Source organism: Pristis pectinata, chromosome 10, assembly GCF_009764475.1.
Source record: "Pristis pectinata isolate sPriPec2 chromosome 10, sPriPec2.1.pri, whole genome shotgun sequence".
Classification (NCBI taxonomy): Eukaryota; Metazoa; Chordata; class Chondrichthyes; order Rhinopristiformes; family Pristidae; genus Pristis; species Pristis pectinata.
The window spans coordinates 74,513,540-74,533,413 of NC_067414.1; positions in this window are offsets into that span (position 1 = coordinate 74,513,540).

Sequence of the window (19,874 nt, forward strand, 5' to 3'; positions counted from 1 at the left end):
GGCCCATCCTTCTATTTCTGACCTTGCTAACACATGGCACCAGGAGTAATCCAAGATCACTGCCCTCGAGGTCCTGCCTCTTAACTTTTTACCTAATGCCCTATACTCATTCTGCAGAAACTTATCCCTTGTTCTACCTATGTCATTTGTACCAACATGTACAACGACCTTTGGCTGTTTGCCCTCCTCCTTGAGAATTTTCTTCAGCTGCTCAGAGACATCCTTGACACTGGCACCGGGGAAGCAACACGGATGCCCTCCTGTGTCAGGAGGAGATGCCTTCCTGGCATCTCTTCTGCGGCCACGGAATCTCCTGTCTGTCCCCCTCACTATCGAGTCTCCTATCACTATCACCCTATCTCACTGCACCCTCTCCCATTGAGCCTCAGAGCCAGTCACAGTGCCAGAGACCTGACTGCTGCTGCTAGCCCCTGGAAGAACATCCCCCTCGACAGTATCCAAAGAGATATCCTGAGTACATCCAAATCCAGCTCCAGTTCCTTGACGCAGTCTGTCAGGAGCTGCAGCCAGGTGCACTTCCCACAGACATCATTGTCAGGGAGACCATGAGGTTCCTTGACCTCCCACATCTTGCAGGAGGAGCATTCCACTGACCAACCTTATCTTTTTCCATGACTACCTTGAAAGTTACCAAACTATGGTCACTGTTCCCAAAGAGTTCCTCTACAGACATTTCCACCACTTGGCTGTGCTCATTTCCTAAGATAAGGTTTACCTGTTAGTGAGGGGTATGGCCACAGGGGAATCTTGCACTTATTGCCTACTCCTTTTACTTTTCCTGTACCTTGTGTGTGACCACCTCAGTAAAAGTCTCATCTATGATGCTCTTGGCTTCCAGGATGATCCTGAGCACACACTCACAGCACCCTCCCTAATAGGACTCTCCACAGTCTGCTTTAAAAACCCAACTTGAATGCTATTTACAAATTCCTCCCCATCTAAGCCCCTTGCATTAAGGCAATCCCAGTCAGTATTGGGAAAGTTAAAATTCCCCACAACTACAACATTATCTTTGCACCCTACTGCAATTTACCTACATATCTATTCTTCTGATTTCCGCTGATTGTTGGGAGGCCTATAGTACCTGTCCATCGAAATGATTGCAACTTTCTTATTCCTAAATTGTACCCTTACAAACTCATAGGCTGATCCCTCCAGGTTGTCCTCCCTGATTACTGTTGCAATGCCCTCCCTGATCAGCGTCGCAACATCTTGTCCCCTTTTGTCACGCCTGAAACTTCCATAGCCTGGAACATTGAGCTGCCAGTCCTGTCCTTCCTTCAACTACATTTCCATGAGTGCGACAGTATCATATTCCCATGTACGGATCCATGCTCTCAGCTCATCTGTCTTACTTGCAAGGCTTCTCAAAGTAAATGCAGTTAAGCCTATCAGCCCTCTCATGCTTCCCCACCTGTCTCTGTCTACGTTGCCCACTGGACTTACCTGTTCTGTTTTCTGCCTATGATTCTGACTCCCCACTGCTGCACTCTCATTCTGGGTTCAAACCCTCCTTGTGTGTCTCCTCTGCAGCCTATCCAGTGTAATCACATATTTCCTATGATGTGAGAAACATATGCAGTACTCCAGCTGTGATCTAACTGGTATAGTATACAGTTCTGGCATAATCTCCCAGCTCTTATGTTCTATGCCTTGGCTGATAAAGGCCATTTTGTTTCTCCTCACATCTCAATAATCTCCCTTTTATTGCATATTCCCTTACCTTGATGCATGTCCCCAAATGTGTCTCTGGATTTACCACTTTTCTGTCAACTGGCCGGACCATCCCTAGTTTCCTTCAATCTCAACTTTTCCTTCTCGATAATTTCTATATTTGCAAGTTTGTCTTCCATTTCCCTTATGTTTAAGTCTAAAACATCAATACATTTTCCAAAAAGACGAGGACCAAATTCTGCGCAAGCCTACTGGTGACAGCCTTACCGTCACACAAACACTCTTGCTTCCAATCCTTTTGGCAAGGATGTCCAGGACCTAAGCATCAGGTTCTCAAAGGTAGTAATTCCAGCCTGTAGCTACAGTATGTATTGTCTCCCAATGAACAAAACTCTACTTTAATCAGAGAACAGAGCCAAGTAGACAGACCAATGATACAGATGATATCAGTGATGAGTCAGTGTACAGGAGCGAGATAGGACACCTGGCTGAGTGGTGCCACAATGACAACTTCTCGCTCAATGTCAGTAAAACTAAAGAGCTGATTGTTGACTTTAGGAAGGGAAAGGAGAGTGAACATGCGCCAGTCTACATTTGTTGATCAACAGTGGAGAGGGTCAGCAACTTTAAATTCCTGGGCATTAACATATCGGATGTCCTGTCCTGGGTCCAACACACAGATGCAATTACAAGAAAGGCGCTGGGAGGTTAAGGAGGTTTCTGCTTGTTGCTGAACATTTTAACAAACTTCTACAGTATCCAGACTGGTTGTATCATGGTCTGGTACAGCAATTCGAATGTGCAACAATGTAAGAAGCTGCAGAGAGTAGTGGATTCAGCCCAATACATCATGGGCACATCCCTCTCTACCATTGGCAGTGTCTACATGAGGTGCTACCTCAAGAAGGCAATGTCTATCATCAAAGATTCCACCCTGTCCGGGCCATGCCATCTTCTCACAGCTACCATTGGGCAGGAGGTACAGAAGCCTGAAGTCCCGCACCACCAGGTTCAAGAACAGTTACTTCCCTTCAACCACTCAGTTCTTGAACTCAAGTCATTACCTCAGTATAGCAACACTATGACCACTTTGTACTACAGTGGACTTTCTTTTTTTATTCTACTTGTGTTCTTTCTTGTTAAAATTGTGTATAATTTATGTTTTCCTTGTGAATGTTGTGTACCTGAAGCTATGTGCCTGCGATGCTGCTGCAAGTAAGTTTTTCATCACACCTGTGCATACATGTACTTGCACATATGACAAAAAACTCGACTTTGACTTTGACAAGACAAGTTGACTATCTCTATAGTCACACCTGTCTTTGACAGGCTAAAAATCAAATATCCTTAATTGTTACTTCCATTTGTAACCCATGGGGTAGATTTGAAGGACTGCCACAGCTGAACAGTTGAATGTCGCAGCAGCCCATCTGGGTATGGAAAAATTCCCACACACAACAGTGAAATAGGTAATCAGATAATTTTTATTTAAGTGGTGTGGATTTAAAAATAAATATTAGGTGGGTCTCCTTGAAATAATTACACGGCCTTTACCGAAGTTGTTTGCTGGAATCTCTTGTAATTCATCTGAGAAGGTTGACAGGGCCTTGACTTCATATCTCATCTGAAAACCAACACCACCAACGTGGCAGCATTCCTACGAAACTGCACTGAAGTGTCAGTGTAGGTACGTGGGATCAAGTTTTTAGAGTAATGAAGCAGGCACTTCTATGCCAATCTGAATGCTGCTGAACAGCAGATCTATGGTGCTTGACACAAAGCCCCAAACTATGAGCAGAAGAAATAACCTTTCCAGTTTAGCAGTTTTTGTTATCTATTCAATGGAGCAGAAACCAGGTGGATTCAGGTCATGCTGAAATCCCAAAAGCTATGCAGACATTGTCCCTGAAATCGATCTCTGAAGGAGCTAAAATTCTGTGCTAATATGTCAGAATCTATTCAAGTGGTGTCCCATCATTCATCCATGTAGCTGCATATGTGATTATCAGGACTGCCTGTGACTGGTAACTCTATCAGCATACAGCTCAAAGCATATTTAACTTGCTTAAGTTGAGCAAACCTTATCGCCAGTTTTGAATGGACAAGCCAGCAGACAGAATAACCAGCAGACCAGAAATATTTCGTATCAGGGCAAGGGAGCTGACCTTGTCTGCATCACCCTGACTGAGTCATGGCTCCTGCCATCTGATAACAAAGTTACTATGCTAGGAGTCAAGGTTTCTTCTGTCATTCAGGCTAAAGTGCTTGTTCAAATAGATGGAGACTTATTGCAGAAAAAAGCCAATAAGAGGAGGAAGTTAATGGAAAATGAAGTGGGAAAACCAATTGCAGTGAAACAAAATACACTTTGTTGTTTTAATGCTGGAGCATGGGCTACATTGTAAGATTTGATTTATTTATACAAGGCGTTCTGTTAAACCCTTTACATCCACACAATTAATAAATCAATTAATATTTATAATACATTTTAATATAATATAAATAAATTAATAAATGAGAGTTAGTAATGAAGATCAAGGATTTTAATGTTGGTTTATGCAAAGTTTGTTGATCATAATTGACGTAACACATTATTGCCATGTTGTGGTGTAGGGGTTGTGTGGTAGGTTGGTGGATGGGGGGGTGCGGGGAGGGCTGAGTGAAAACAATTGGTTTAATTGTTTACATAGTATGGAGGAAAAATCTAATCTGTTTTTCTCCTTGAGTGTTCTCTGTTGCCCTTTCAAGATGTGAATATATGTGTAGGCTTTGGTTTCAGTGATATAGCTTTGGAAGAGATAAGGGAGGTTAGATGGTGCCCATGGAGTTAAGGGGTGTTAATTAATCATCATCTCAATCAGAGAAGGGATAAGCAAAGGCAATTGAGAAGGAACAGTGATACCAATGGGGAAAATGACAATGAACTATGATACTCTAAAAGTTAAGTCAGAACCTGTGAGAATTCTATTCATGATGTAAATTCAAATGACTTCTGCAATGCCAATGGATTGTATAATTGAACCATGTATTGTTAGTGAAGAAATATGCTACAATTGCCTAATAACAAAATTCAGAACATTCTTCTTGTCGAGGAGTCAGATATTTCACCAGTGGTTCATTTATGAAATCAGTTGGCAGAATGGATGCAACAAGATAATAAGTCACAGATCCATTGTAATCCATGGGCTATAACACCAGTACAAGGTAACACAGACAAACCAGCATCATTTGCAGACTGCTGCAGCTCTTTCTCTAGAATGGCTATTTTTATAAACCATGAATTTCTGATTCATTTTTGATTATTTTTATGAAAATAAAAGTGCTTTGCATAGTTTAAGCAGTCTCTGGTGTTATCAGGATTTATTGTTGGTAAAATGGAAATGAAATGAAATGTGGTGTTGGAAACATTTGGGATGAAGCTCTACTTCAAAGATATGGCAGTGAATACCTCAGGAATTTTATTCTGAATGTCATCATTTTTTTCATATTTGTGGGAAATGTGAAATCTTACTCAAAGCACTTTTGAAAACTTGGCCACATTATGGTACATTTTTGATGCATAATTGTTTCATAGGAAGTAACTCTTTAGCTAATTAAACAGCCACTTAGGCAATTTCAGAAGTGTTCTATGGCCAATCTAGACGTAATGGGCAAATTCCAAGAAACAGAAAGCAAGCACAGAACAGAAGAGTATTAAGTTACGGATCAAAACCTTCAAATCATCAATAAAACCATAAGCAGCCTCTGGAGCCAAGTGGAGAGTTATCAAACCTTTGAAAGAGAAACAGGCATGAAAAGCCAATAGTATATTCAAAGGAACTGAGGACAAAAGAAAGATGGAGAAAAGGATCTATATTTATTTAACACAATGTTTTAGAGCTAATTAACTTCCTCCTAATTACCATCTCTCACAACTGAAGAATCCATGCTCCTTTGCATTGAGCAACATTTGAAAGAGACAAGGACAGAGAATGTACTATGGTGGGGGTCTTTATCACCAAGTATGAGTTGGCAGCATCACCACTAATCCAGCTGTCTGAGTCCTGAAGAAAATAGTTACCAGACCAAGTGCCACACAGAGATAAACCTACTTGATCTCATCCTCACTAATCTACCTGTAGCATCTACATTGGTCCAAAATGACACCATTAGAAGTAACCACAGCACAATGCTTGTCGAGATAATGTCATGCCCACTGCTGAGTTATCCACCATCAACATCCTGGAGATGACTAATGAACAGAAACCCAACTGAACCAGCCACTTAAATACCCTGGTTCCATGAATGAGTCAAAAGATGGACATTATTCAGTGAGTGACTCACCTCCTGACATCCCAAAGCCTTTTAAATATCTGCAAGGCCTGCAAGAACAGTATCCCATCCACCGGCCAAAAAATTAAGTCTCACCACTACTGATACACAGAGGCTGCAGTGTGTACCATCTTTAAAATACAGTTGCTTACCTAGGCTACTCTGACAGCACCTCAAAAACTTGCAATCTCTACCACCAAGAATGATAAGGGCAGCAGGTATAAATATAGGAAAACTTGCAGATTCCCTCCAAATCACGCACCATCCTGGCTTGGAAATATGCTGCTCCTTCATCATCTCTGGGTCAAAATTATGGTACTTCTTTCCCAACACTACTGTGTGAGTACCTTCACCAGAAGGACTGCAGTGGTTCAAGATAATGGCTCACCAGCACCTTTAAGGATAACTAGTGATGACCAGCTTCAAAAAAAAGAATAAATAAAAAAAATCGGAGCATTTTTTGAATTGCAGACCATTTAATATAGATAGGCAAGAAGCTTTCTAAGGATATCACAAAGAAAGTGCACAATTTGATAAGCGCCCACATGAGAAATATGAGGAATTGTGAATAAACTTAGCCTGACATATGTGAAGGTCGTCAGATATGCAAGTAACCACAATCAAAGTTAGTTACTGATGTCAAATGGACTTTCATCAATACCTTGTGATGTGATGCTCAGACTGACCTAGTAAGCTGTTGTAAATTCAAGACTAAGGAAAGTAATGTACATGAGAATTAATACAGCAGAACTAATAAGGAATTAAACTAGAATGGTGCATTTTAAGAAGAGCAAGAACAGATTCTAATTATCTACACATGCAGCTGACACAATAGGCTCAGCTAATCCGAAGAATTTCTGTACATAACAAATGTCACAGTCACAGAAAATATGAAGCAGACCACAAATTTCTGCCAGTGTTTGAAATAGTTCAAAATGCTCACTCTTTTAAGTTATATTTACTTTTCCCCCACGATTGCCGCTTCACCCCCCCCCCCCCCCACCCCAACACTCAAAGATGCAGGTTACTTTTTGCAGGAAGCACAGGAGTCAGATAGATGGATGAACCCAGCAAGCCTCCCACTTGATTCAAATTCAGGGATCATACAGGTCCCCACCTGGAACTCTGGGCACAGAGTGGATCATTTACACATTGCAGGAAATTAATCCACTCCTGGCTTGTGATCATATAACTATGTTCTGTCGCTTTGGTTTAATCAAATCAGTGATCTTGAGCAAATGGTCTTTGTTGACATTGAGTATAGTGTTGAGGAATTTGTGAATGATCGGATAAAAACATTATGACAATGTTCATCGTTGGTACTGACATAAAATGTGTGGAGATTCAGAACAAAATTCCTGGTGGTGTGCACAGGCAGTGTCTACTCCTGATAACATTATATTTCATCCCACTAAATTCAATGCTTCATCTGGCAAGTCCGGTGGCTGCAACAGATCTTGTGGCATCATTTGAAGGAGGAAAAGTATTTTCCTCATGTGCTGATCACCAGCCTACCTTCATGCATAAATAAAAGGGGGCGAACCAAAATCTCAAGACCAAGTTAAAATGGAAAAATGGTAAATTGGTTTATTATTGTCACATGTACCGAGGTACAATAAAAATCTTTGTTTTACATGCCATCCATACAGATAATTTCATCACATCAGTGCATTGAAGTAGTACAATGAAAAAACAATAACAGAATGCAGAATAAAGTGTTATAGTTACAGAAAAAGTGCTGTGCAGGCAGACAACAAGTTGCGAGGCCATAATGAGGTAGATTGTGAGGTCAAAGGTCCACCTTATCGTACTAGGGGACCGTTAAATAGTCTTATAACAGCAGGATAGAAGCTGTCCTTGAGGCTGGTGGTAGGTGCTTTCAGGTTTTTGTATCTTCTACCCAATGGGAGGGGAGAGAAGAGAGAATGTCCGGGGTGGGTGGGGTCTTTGATTATATTTGGCTTCTTTACCGAGGCAGCGAGAAGTGTCGACAGAGTCCATGGAGGGGAGGCTGGGTTCCATGATGTGCTGAGCTGTGTCCACAACTCTCTGAAGTCCCTTGCGGTCTTGGGCGGAGCAGTTGCCATACCAAGCGGCGATGCATCCAGATAGGATGCTTTCAGTCGTGTACCTATAAAAATTGGTGAGGGTTAAAGGGGACATGCCAAAGTTCTCTATGCTTTCTAGTGTGCTTTCGTTGGTGAGCTTTCTTGGTCATGGCGTCTCCGTGGTTGGACCAGGACAGGCTATTGGTGATATTCATTCCTAGGAACTTGAAAGACTCAACCCTCTTGATTTCAGCGCCATTGATGTAAGCAGGAGCATGTGCACCACCTCATTCCTGAAGTCAATGACCAACTCTTTTATTTTGCTGACATTGAGGAAAAAGTTGTTGCCATGACACCAAGTCACTATGCTATCTATTTCCTTCCTAAACTCTGACTCATCATTATTTGCAATTTGGCCCACTGCGGTGGTGTCAACTGCAAACTTGTAGATGGAGTTAGAGAAGAATCTGGCAACACAGTCGTGACTGTATAGGGAGTAAAGTAAGGGGCTGACGACACAGCCTTGTGGGATACCAGTGCTGAGGATAATTGTGGTGGAGGTGTTGCTGCCTATCCTTACTAATTGCAGTCTGTTGGTCAGGAAGTCAAGGACCCAGTTGCAAAAGAAGGTGTTGAGCCCCAGGTCTCGGAGTTTGGTGATGAGGTTGCTTGGAATTATAGCATTGAAGGCGGAGATGTAGTCAATAAACAACTGTCTAATGTAGGTTTCTTTACTGTCCAGATGCTCCAGTGATGTGTAGAGCCAGGGAGATGGTGTCCGCTGTGTACATGTTTTGGCGGTAGGCAAGTTGCTGTGGGTCAAGATTGTCTGGGAGGCTGGAGTTGATGTGTGCCATGAACAACTTCTCAAAGCACTTCATGATGGTGGATAGGATAGGGATAGTGGTTAGTGTAATGTTTTACAGCGCCAGTGACCTGGGTTCAATTCCGGCCACTGTGTGTAAGGAGTTTGTACATTCTCCCAGTGTCTACGTGGGTTTCCTCTGGGTGCTCTGATTTCCTCCCACATTCCAAAAAGATGTACAGGTTAGGAAGTTCTGGGCACGCTATGTTGGTGCCGGAAGCATGGCGACACTTGCGGGCTGCCCCCAAAACACTACACAAAAGATGCATTTCACTGTGTGTTTCAATGTACATGTGACTAATAAAGATATCTTATCTTATGTCAGAGCCACTGCGCAGTAGTCATTAAGGCATCTTATCTTATTTTTCTCAAGTACTGGGATGATAGTTATCTTCTTAAAGCAGGTGGGGACTTCAGATTGAAGCAGGGAGAGGTTCAAAATGTCTGCAAATACCCCCGCCAGCTGATCTGTGCAGCATCTAAAGACACGACTGGGGACTTTATCTGGGCCAGATCCTATTTCTATTGTGCTGGGTATAACTCCAATTATCAGTGTGCTTTTCCTTGATGCCCACTTGTTTCAATTGCTCTGGGGTTCCTTGATGCCACACTAAATCAAATTCTCTCTTGATATCAACTTTCACCTCATCGTTAGAATTCAGCTGTTTGCTCTGTGTTCACTCTCCAGAAGACTGATCTAATGTCTGCCATGGTGACTGTGGGTACAGATGCATCGGAGGCTGTCGGGTGGGTGGTGACATTCCATTTTCCTTCTGTTCAAAACATGCAAAGAATGAGTTAAGCTTATCAGGAAGGGACGCGCTGATGATGCTGCCTGACTTTGTTTTGTAGCCCGTTATAGCATGTAAGCGCTGCCACAACAGGTGGCTGGTCTGGGACTCGATTTTGGACTGGTATTGGCTCTTGGCATCTCTGATAGCTTTACGAAGGTCATGTCTCGATTTCTTGTGTAGGTCAGGGTTACCTGATTTGAAGTTATTTTTCATTTGTAGTTGTCCTTTTTCACCTTTGAAACTAACGTGCCTGGAATTCATTTCCAGTCAGTAGCACTAAATATGCTATATAGTGGTTATCAAATGGAATGAATTTCAGAGGCACTGGTGCTGCTTTATTGCATGTTTAGTGGATTAAATCAGAGATGAATTTCCAGATAAACAGTTCTATGAGCAATGACAGTGTATAGTTTGAAAAACTTGAAAGAAATAGGAGGTAATTGATGTTTAAAGAGCTACTCACTCAAAATATGAAAAGTCCACATCACTCCAAAGATTGGGAAATTTCTGCTTTCTGAATGTTGTTATCCTCTGCATCCCTTTTGTTTGCCTGTCTCATGTTTTGTTCATTATTGTCTTCAGAAATATGCAAATACTTCCACTGTAGTGTCCAGAACCCAAATCTCTCCTGCGTATATTTTAAAACATCCCTTAAGCAATCCTGCATTTATAATGTGTGTTGTTGTGAGGGCTTTTTTTGCTAGGGTTGAGGTCTAATGGAATCACACATTCTCAGCTGGGAACATATACTGTATCTCTGAAGCACCGAACATAATTGTGTTGAATGGGGACCTCATAATTTTCTGAAAGCATGGCAACATGGAATCTCCTCGGAAACTGTACTTTCACTTATATACAGGGGTAGGTTGGATCTTCATCTGGCAAAGCATTTTTTCAATGATAAACCCTAAGGGTTGTCGCATCGACCTTTGAATAGCCAGATGAAGCCCAATGGATGGCTGAAGCCTCGGCATGCCAGATCAACAATGTCTGTGGCTTTGTATTTACACAGATTTCATGTCATATAAGTCAGTGGTGATAAATCTGATTCTGAGATGGTAAATTATCAGTGACTGATGTACCACAATCCTGTTGCTCATTGGCAAGTTTCAAGCTGTTGCCTGGAAGGCAAAAAAACTTGGGAGATTATTTCTTTCTTGCAGTACTATGTGTACACATAGCTCTGATATTACTTTTTGGTCGCAAGTCTTCTTCTAATGTTGCTGTGTAGGCTGAAATGGTTGAGTTTCTATCAGTTCTTGTTCATGCCAGTATCTGTAGGCTATTCCATTACCTTAAAACCACCCATATATCATGCACAACTAATATCAACTGGGATGGAAGGCAAGTGGGCTTGCCTTCAGAAGTTTACGCCGCATCCATGTATTAACATGCACTTAATAGGCCTGGCACCAGGAAAGGATTTTGGAACATGCATGAAAATGGAAATACTTTGTGAAAGGCAACACTTCAAAACTTGTACTCACTTAGCACAAATGTTAGTTTTATTCTCCAGTTTCAGCTCCTTCATTTTTATGGTCTTTTCTGTTCTTCCAAGCAAAGTCTCAGGCCACTCGTAACTGTTCAGCTCAAATGATAGGATGGGCTTCTTTATGCGTGCTGGCCTTTGTTGTCATCTCATGCTGCGCAGGGGTCATGATCAATGTTCAGATCCTGTCTTGCGATATAATTAATTGTCCCTTTGGGGTGACAAGGCCCAATTATCAAACAGGCTAGCATGGAATTAGCCTTCCTAGTGATTCAACTCTTAACAGATTTGATCAAACCGAGACCTTTAGTGAACTGACAGGCAGACACAGCTGATGGTGCCTATGCAGACAAAGAGGGTGCCAGAGTTTTCATTAACATATTATTCCAAGCATTAGATTATTTTCATGATGGACATCATTGCATACTGTTTTTTTTAATTTACAGTAGAACAAAAGTTTCAATTCCATTAAAGACCTGATCAGTGATTATTCTCTTTAGCCCACATCAATCTCTGCACCGTTCCTTAGTTCTATTAAAAGGAAAACAAGCAACCAGCTGTCAGTCCTCGAGAAGTACTAAACTGTATGGTGACGGGAAAGTTAAATGCAGCAGTCTGAGCATACTACAGGTGTGTTATTAACAAAATGCCGATGAGCACAAGGAGGTGAATGAATTTCCTTTCAGTTCTCATTTTTCAGAGGAAAAGCAAATCCTGGTTACCTGCTTAAATTGATTTTGCTGATATTAAAAAAAGCAGAGCCACTTAATTACCTAAGCTGAGCTCAGAAGTGATCTGAGAAGCTTTTACAGCACAAATGTGGCATAAAAGCCTACTTGAGATCAGGTACACCCGGTAGTGACCTTATTACATTGTGACCTGCAGCCAGAATATGAGCGGGAATTGATTCAACTTTTGCATTGACTCTCCTTGACCAAGAAGAATCATTTCATTTCCATTTTGCTCCTGTTCCCTAGTTGCCCAACCGAACTCAATCGTTGGCTGGATGTGGAAGGCTACACCTTATCATTCAGAGGGTGGCCCAATGGTGCATCAGCAGTACAACACATCAACCAGATAAGGAGTTCTTTCCAATCAAATCAATATTTAAAAAAAAACACATATCCATAGCAGCCAAGAGAACCAGTTAAGTAAGTAGACCATGCAGACCATATAACAATACCACTATTTGCACTTTGTTGGTGCTAAATTATCTGAATTGGATAGAGGTAAGGTCAGAGGGAAAAAAAGCCATCAAAATCCCTGCTTCAAATTATTAACCACACATTCCCCAGTATAAATTTAAGCCCTACATAAGGACATAGCTTTGTTTAATTACATACCTCAAACCAGAACAAGGCATTGTAAGGGACTTTAACTGAAATCAAACAATGCTAATGGTGGAATGGCGACGCTGAGCATTGAGTCCATTTCAATCTGATTTATTCTGCTCGGATCATGAGATAATTTGTTCCAAGACTCACTTAATTTGCAGAATTACACAGTAGGACTTTGGATGTTCACTTCCTTCCACACACACTAGGAGTAATTTGAATATAGCTCTTCACAGAGGAATATCACCAGATTGATTGAACCATTGAGTTCACAAATTGCCATGGCTCCAAAGAAGATAAAATCAAGCACAGTGTAAAATCTGTATTACACCCGATCCCATCCACTTCCTAAGGGGTCAGTTGGGTTACAGTTTTCTCTGTCATTGTGCCAGCTGAAGCTATTTTCTTGTGTTGTTTACCCAACGGTAGCGTTAGCAGCCAGCAAAGACTGTCGGTCATATTAGCCTCCACCCGTCCTGATCTCAGAACAGTATTATAATAGACTACAACTTGTAGCTTCAGGATCCAGCTGACCTCAAAGAGCCATCGGTCAGAAGTGACCTTTGTCCTTCAACTGTGGTTTGGATTGAAACGGAATTGGCTTTTTGTCTTTCCTTTTGATCATTTAGAGCCAGGCTTCCACACTGACAGGGAGAAATAGGGTAGACATCATGAAGGTTGACATTTCTGTCATCCGGTTTTGCATAACCTGTCATGTGTCTGGTTCTTGACAGTATAAAATCTACTCTTTGGGGTTGTCAGTCTTATTCAGATTGACATATTTACACAATTTCACCCTAAAAATACTTAACCTACCGTACCTATCAGAAGTTCCAACTGGTAAAATATCTGAAGAACCAATATTTCCATGACGGCTTTTTTAAAGTCACTAATTTGTAGAAAAAGTATTTGGTAAGCACTCTCATTTGTCTACACTGCCGCAAAATATTCATATAACATCACTGTAATAAAAATGATGCTGGAGTCCCTCCAGCCTCAGTTCCCTTTCCAAGCAAGCAAAAGGCTTGCAAAAAAATTTTCAATGACAACATTGTCTGTTAAGTTCTTTCTATGAAAAATAGAGTCCAAATCATTGCTTGATGTAGATACATTGGAGAATCAGTTAACGTAACTGAGTCAGAAGTTTCTGAAAGGCGTTTTTCTTTCTCTTACCTTCTGTTTGCTATGTTATTGATGGGTAGGTGACTGGTCAACAAATATTTAGGTAATTGCAAATGCAAAATGCTGCAGATGCTAGAAATCTGAAATAAAACAGAATGGAAGAAATAGTCAGCAGGTCAAGCAGCAAACGTGGAGAGGGAAACAAAGTTAAAGTTTCAGATTGTTGACCTCTCATTGTAATTGTACTTAGAATGTAGAACAGTGCAGCACAGGAACAGGCCCTTTGGCCCACAATGTCTGTGCCAAACATGATGCCAGATTAAAGTGATCACTTCTGCCTGCACATGATCCGTATCTCCCCATTCCCTGCATATTCACGTACCTACCTAAAAACCTCTTAAGTGCCACTATCGTGTCTGCTTCCACCAATCCCCCCTGCAGCCTGCTCTAGGCACCGACCACTTTCTGTGCAAAAAACTTGCCCCGCACATCTCCTTTCAACTTTCTCCTCCTCTCACCTTAAGTACATGCCCTCTAGTATTTGACATTTCTACCATGGGAAAAAGATTCTGACCGTCTACCCTATCTATGTCTCTCATAATTTTCTAAACTTCTATCAAGTCTCCCCTCGGGCTCTGACACTACAGAGTAAACAATCCAAGTTTGTCCAACCTCTCCTTCTAGCTCATACCTTCTAATTGAGGCAACATCCTGGTAAACCTCTCCGAATCCTCCACATCCTTCCTGAAATGGGGTGACCAGAACTGCACACAATACTCCAAATGTGGCCCAACCAAAGTTTTATACAGCTGCGACATGACTTCCTGATTCTTATACTCAAGGTCCCGACCGATGAAGGCAAGCATGCCATACACTTTCTTTACCGCCCTATCTACTTGTATAGCCACTTTCAGGGAGCTATGGATGGGCCCCCAAGATTCCTCTGTACATAAATGCTGTTAAGGGCCCTGCCATTAACTGTATAGTTTCCCCTCCCAAAACTTGCTGGTGATTTCTCTCTGGATTGTTGGGAATATATGGGCAGTCTCGGGGGAAATTTCTCTTTCAATGCAATGGGAATATTGAGGGTGATTCTCACCGGTATCGAGGATTTTGTCCCAAAGGCATGCTGATTGGTAGATTAATTGGTTACTGGAAATTGTTGCTAATGCAGGTGGGTGATAGGAGAATCGCTGTGGAGTTGATGGGCATGTGAGAGAGAATAGGTTTTAGGGAGTGGGATTGATGTGATTGCTCTGAGGACTGACATTGGCTCGATGACTGAAGGACTTCCTTCTATATAAAATATCTCAATGCCTATCTTTTTGCGGAATAAGGATGGTGAAGTTATAAGCCTGCAGTTGTCTGCTATGTGCCAGCTGTATCAAACAGACTTCCCAGACTTGATGGTGTGAAACTTGCAGAATTTAGCTTAATACTTCCGATCAGGGTGGCTTCATGTTCGATGCTAATTTACATAACTTCTACAATTGGATGCACTCACCCCTAACTTGCCACCACCCCCCCCCCCCTGCAACAAATGGGTGGCAGAGTGGTGAAGCTACTGGACTGTTACATCACAACTCCAGTGCCCCGGGTTCATTTCTAACCTCCTCCGCTGTCTGTGTGGAGTTTCCACATTTTCACTTTGACCACCTTGATTTGGCTTTGGTTGTTCTGGTTTCCTCCCACATCCCAAAGATGTGTGGGTTGATAGGTTAAATGGCTTCTATAAATTGCCCCTGACGTACAGGTGAGTGGTAGAATCTCGGGGGAGTTGATGGGAATGTGGGGAGAATAGGATGCAGGGAAAACTACTTGGTGAATAGGATTGGTTTGTGAGCTAGCATAGATTTGATGGGCCGAGATGGCCTCCTTCTTTGTGTTAAGGGAATATGGAAATATACAGTATGAGGGAAAGAAAAAACAGATTTGAGACAATCTGATGATGCTTCAATTGCCCCTGAAGTTGGAAGTCAAGACAAGAATCTCCCAAAATTGAAATCGCCTGGAGACAGTCTTATTTTACAAAATGTGATAAATGAATGGTAGTCCAGCAAAGTATCAGCACTTTCAGAAGCATAAGTGGAAAAAGAAGTCTATAGGAAATTTTAACAGGAACTGGGCAATGTCAGAATTACTTTTCTGTATTTTTTAATTCCTTTGTACTTTTAAGCAAGAGCAAGTGAATAAACTAGTCATTGTGATGGCAGAGAAAGATTTTTTTTTATTTGTAGTAAGCTCATGACAAGTCACAATGTTACCAGGTTCTAATTGAACACTGGGGATACCTCTGCCCTATACTCTAACAGTTTGATTCATGGATCCATGCTTTTATTTCCACACCACCCCCCCCCCCCCCCAATTCTGTTACAACACATTTAAAACCAGTCGGTGATGAACAAATGTAGCTTTTCCACGTAAGATATTACGAGGGTGTCATATTGCACATATATTCCTATGCCAAAGGAAAATAAACCCCAGAGCCTTGAATTGAATGAACCTTGAGACCTGCCTGAAGACTCAGGGGAATGAAGTAAATGAAATGCCCATCAGTTTGTCTCTGCTGAGCCTCCCTGTAATTGACAGCTCTGTGCTTCATTATAAACGGATCACCCACCAACCAGCCACATCGGTCTGAGAGCAGGTGCCATGTCTGTGAAGTGGAGTATACTGGGAGACCAAGACCCTGGAGATGAACATAAATGTAACTGAAAGAAAATCAGGTGATTTAAAGAAAATTGAAGATCTTCTAATAGTTCAGCTGCCATTTGCACTGCTTGGTTTGGAACTGGAGAGATCCAGTAATTTCTTCTCTGTGCTGCATTAAATTAACTCAGCTGCAGAGCAGCAGGCGAATTATGCACAGTTAGCCAAAGCAAATGAAAATGGACTCAAGTTTCCTACAAAGTTGATACACAGATGAATGCAGTTTTTCACTTGATTGTTCATCTGAATAAGGCAGTCAATAGTTCAGCTACACCACCCAGGAGTGTTAAAGAAAGATAAAAACCTGCAGATGCTAGAAATCTGAAATAAAAACAGAAATTGCTGATAACACTCAGCAGGTCAGGCAGCCTCTGTGGGAAGAGAGACAGTTAATATTTTAAATCTGTGATCCTAAAGCAAAACTGGAAAAGAGAGAAAATTAATTAGTTTTCCATGTAACTGCAGGAGATGCAACACTCAGTGTTCGTCTGTACTGGGTGAAAAGTCACCTTACTTTTGTTGTTGAGGGTAGTGCACATTTGGGTAAGGTTCTGTAAGATGATGAGATGTCAAAGCAGCTGAACTGCCATCAATGACAATATAAGGTGATAGGAAAAATTTGTTGATAAGTGAAGGAAAAAATGAATTGCAGTTTACAATTTGCAAGAATAAAGAGGAGCAAAAACAAATGGCCTGCTGGATCTTTGAGGTACAAAACACAGCAGTTTCTAAAAATCTGAAATAATGGAGAATGCTGGAAAAAAAACAAATATCAGGCTTCATCTATAGAGAGAGAAAAAAAAGTTTTTCTTATTTATTTTTTAAAAAGCAAACTGCTGGAGGATTCCAGATTCCAGCATCTGCAGTCTCTTGTGCCTCCATTTTATGTCAGAACTAGCCTGCACTGACAAGCAAAAAAACTGCAGCTGCTCAAAAACTGAAACAAAAACAGAAGAAACAACAGTCTTGGCTTACGGAACATAAATGACTTCCATAGCCCATGAAAGATTAAATGCAGTTCAAGTAGGTTATCCTCTGTTTCCACCTATGTCTGCAGTTCTATTATACCTTATTTGCAAGGCTAAAATTTGGCACCAAGGCTTCCTTTATTTTGTTCTTTGGTTGCTGATTCCATGTTTCATTATTAAGGACAGCCGGCAAGAAACACATGATTTATTTTGGATTTCCATCAATTTCACCCAGTCTAATGAGCATAGTAGATATGCAACAGTTTCGCTGAAGCCAAGGAGCACTCTGGATTTTCAGGTCTGACTGAGTTTAATGATCACAAATGGATCTTGACTGATCCCATTGGGACCAATGAACACACCGATGTGCAGTGTGTCATATTGATGATGTCATGATGCTACATAATGATGTCACTGTACAAAAAAATGACCATTATCTCAATGGTGATGTCATAGTCCATTCCAGTCAAAGCCAATTTTATTGTCACATGCACATGTACAGGTGCAATGAAAACCTTACTGGTGGCACCATTGCAGGCTCATAGCATCATATACACAACATTCACAAGAAAAACATAAATTAACAAGTTATACAAAAAAAGAAACATCATTAAAACAAAAAAATAGTCCATTGTAATGCAAAGTGGCCATAGTGCTGTTATACTGAGGTAGTAATTAGGGTTGTGCAGGTTGGTTCAAGATCCTAATGGTTAAAGGGAAGTAGCTGTTCTTGAACCTTGTGGTGTGGGACTCCTGGCTTCTGTACCTCCTGCCAGATAGTAGCTACGAGAAAATGGCATGGCCTGGGTGGTGGTGATCTTTGATGATAGATGTCGCCTTCTTGAGGTAGTGCCTTATGTAGATACTACCAATGATGGAGAGAGTTGTGCCATGATGTATTGGGCTGAGTCCACTACTCTTTGCAGCTTTTTATGTTCCTGCACATTTGAAGACTATGATGTAATCAGTCAGGATACTTTCAAATATATTCTCTGTGGAAACTATATTTGACACCAACAATATGGCAGGATTATCTGACCGTTACCATAGTTATTTGTCCCAATTTTCTGAGAATGGGAGTGCAATATAAATGGAGTCACAAATCTCTGATAGTCACCTGCAGGTGCACTCCATTTTAATTCATTTTACAGATAACACATCCAACCGAGGTAATCTCTCTCTGGTGGATATAAATGATTTCATGGTACTTTGTAGAAAAGCAGAGTATTCTTCTTATTGTATGGACCATACCTTTTCATCAAGCAACAACATTGCAATAGATAATTAAGTACTAATCTCACCACTGTTAAAGTGAAAGTCAAAGTGGAGTCTATTGTCATATACACAAGTATATGCATGCACTGGTGCAATGGAAAACTTACTTGCAGCAGCATCACAGCCATATAGTATCAGATAAGCAGCATTCACAAGAAAAACAAAAATTAAACATAACTTATACACAATTTTTACAAGGAAAAAAAACACAATTAGAACAAAAAAAAAGTCCATTTTAGTGCAAAGTTCTCAAAGTGGTCAAAGTGTTGTTAAACTGAGGTAGCGATTAGGATTTTGCCAGTTGGTTCAAGAACCGAATGGTTGAAGAGAAGTAACTGTTCTTGAACCTGGTGGTGTGGGACTTCAGGCTTCTGTACCTCCTGCTCGATGATAGCAGCGAAAAGATGGCACAGCCCGGATGGTGGGGATCTTTGATGATGGATGTTGCCTTCTTGAGAAGCGCTATCTTCAAATTGACTGTCACATTTCCCTCCATGACAATAGTGATTGCACTTCATTAGTAGTTCACTGTTATAGAGCACTTTGGGGACATCCCAAAGTTGTAAAATGGGCTGTATAAATTTGAGGGCCTATAAATTGATTTACTGCATTTTAATGGTGTTAAACTGTACCATCCTAATGCTATTTGCAAAAGGCCCATAAACAGTGCAACCTTCAATTACGAGGGTCCCAGAATACCGTTTTCAGGTTTTCTTGTGTAATGTTGTGCTGACAGTTTCATCACAGTGCTCCTCTACTGATCTATTGTAAATTTTGCTGCTGCTTACCCCTGTAATTGCAGCCTCAGTGGTTCTTCCTTCAAAGGACATATCACAGTGCAAGCAGCATTCTTGTGGTTAATAGGGAGTGCAGTGACTTAAGTGACGCAATGATCAGAGGATAGGATGGTGCTTCAGAGGAACCTAGACAAAGTGGTGAAGAACAACACACACAGGAGGTATGTTCATTGTAAAATGTTGCTCTGGAGTCTTATCAGGGTGAAAAAAAATCAGGCATTCCTGACAGAAGGTTGGCAGAGAGGTCTCTGTTGGGAGTTGACGAGTGTCTATACTTTGGGGAAGGCTGCAATTCTGGTAAATCCCATTTTTGCTCTGCTTGCAAACACAGACTGATGGAAAAGTAGATGAAGTACTCATGAGTACAGAGCTTGAGTGATCTCCCTAACACAGCAGTAACTAGCCAACTGTGAGATGTGGCAGATCTCACAGCAACCAAGAATAATTCTGAGGGATGAAGCTAAGAG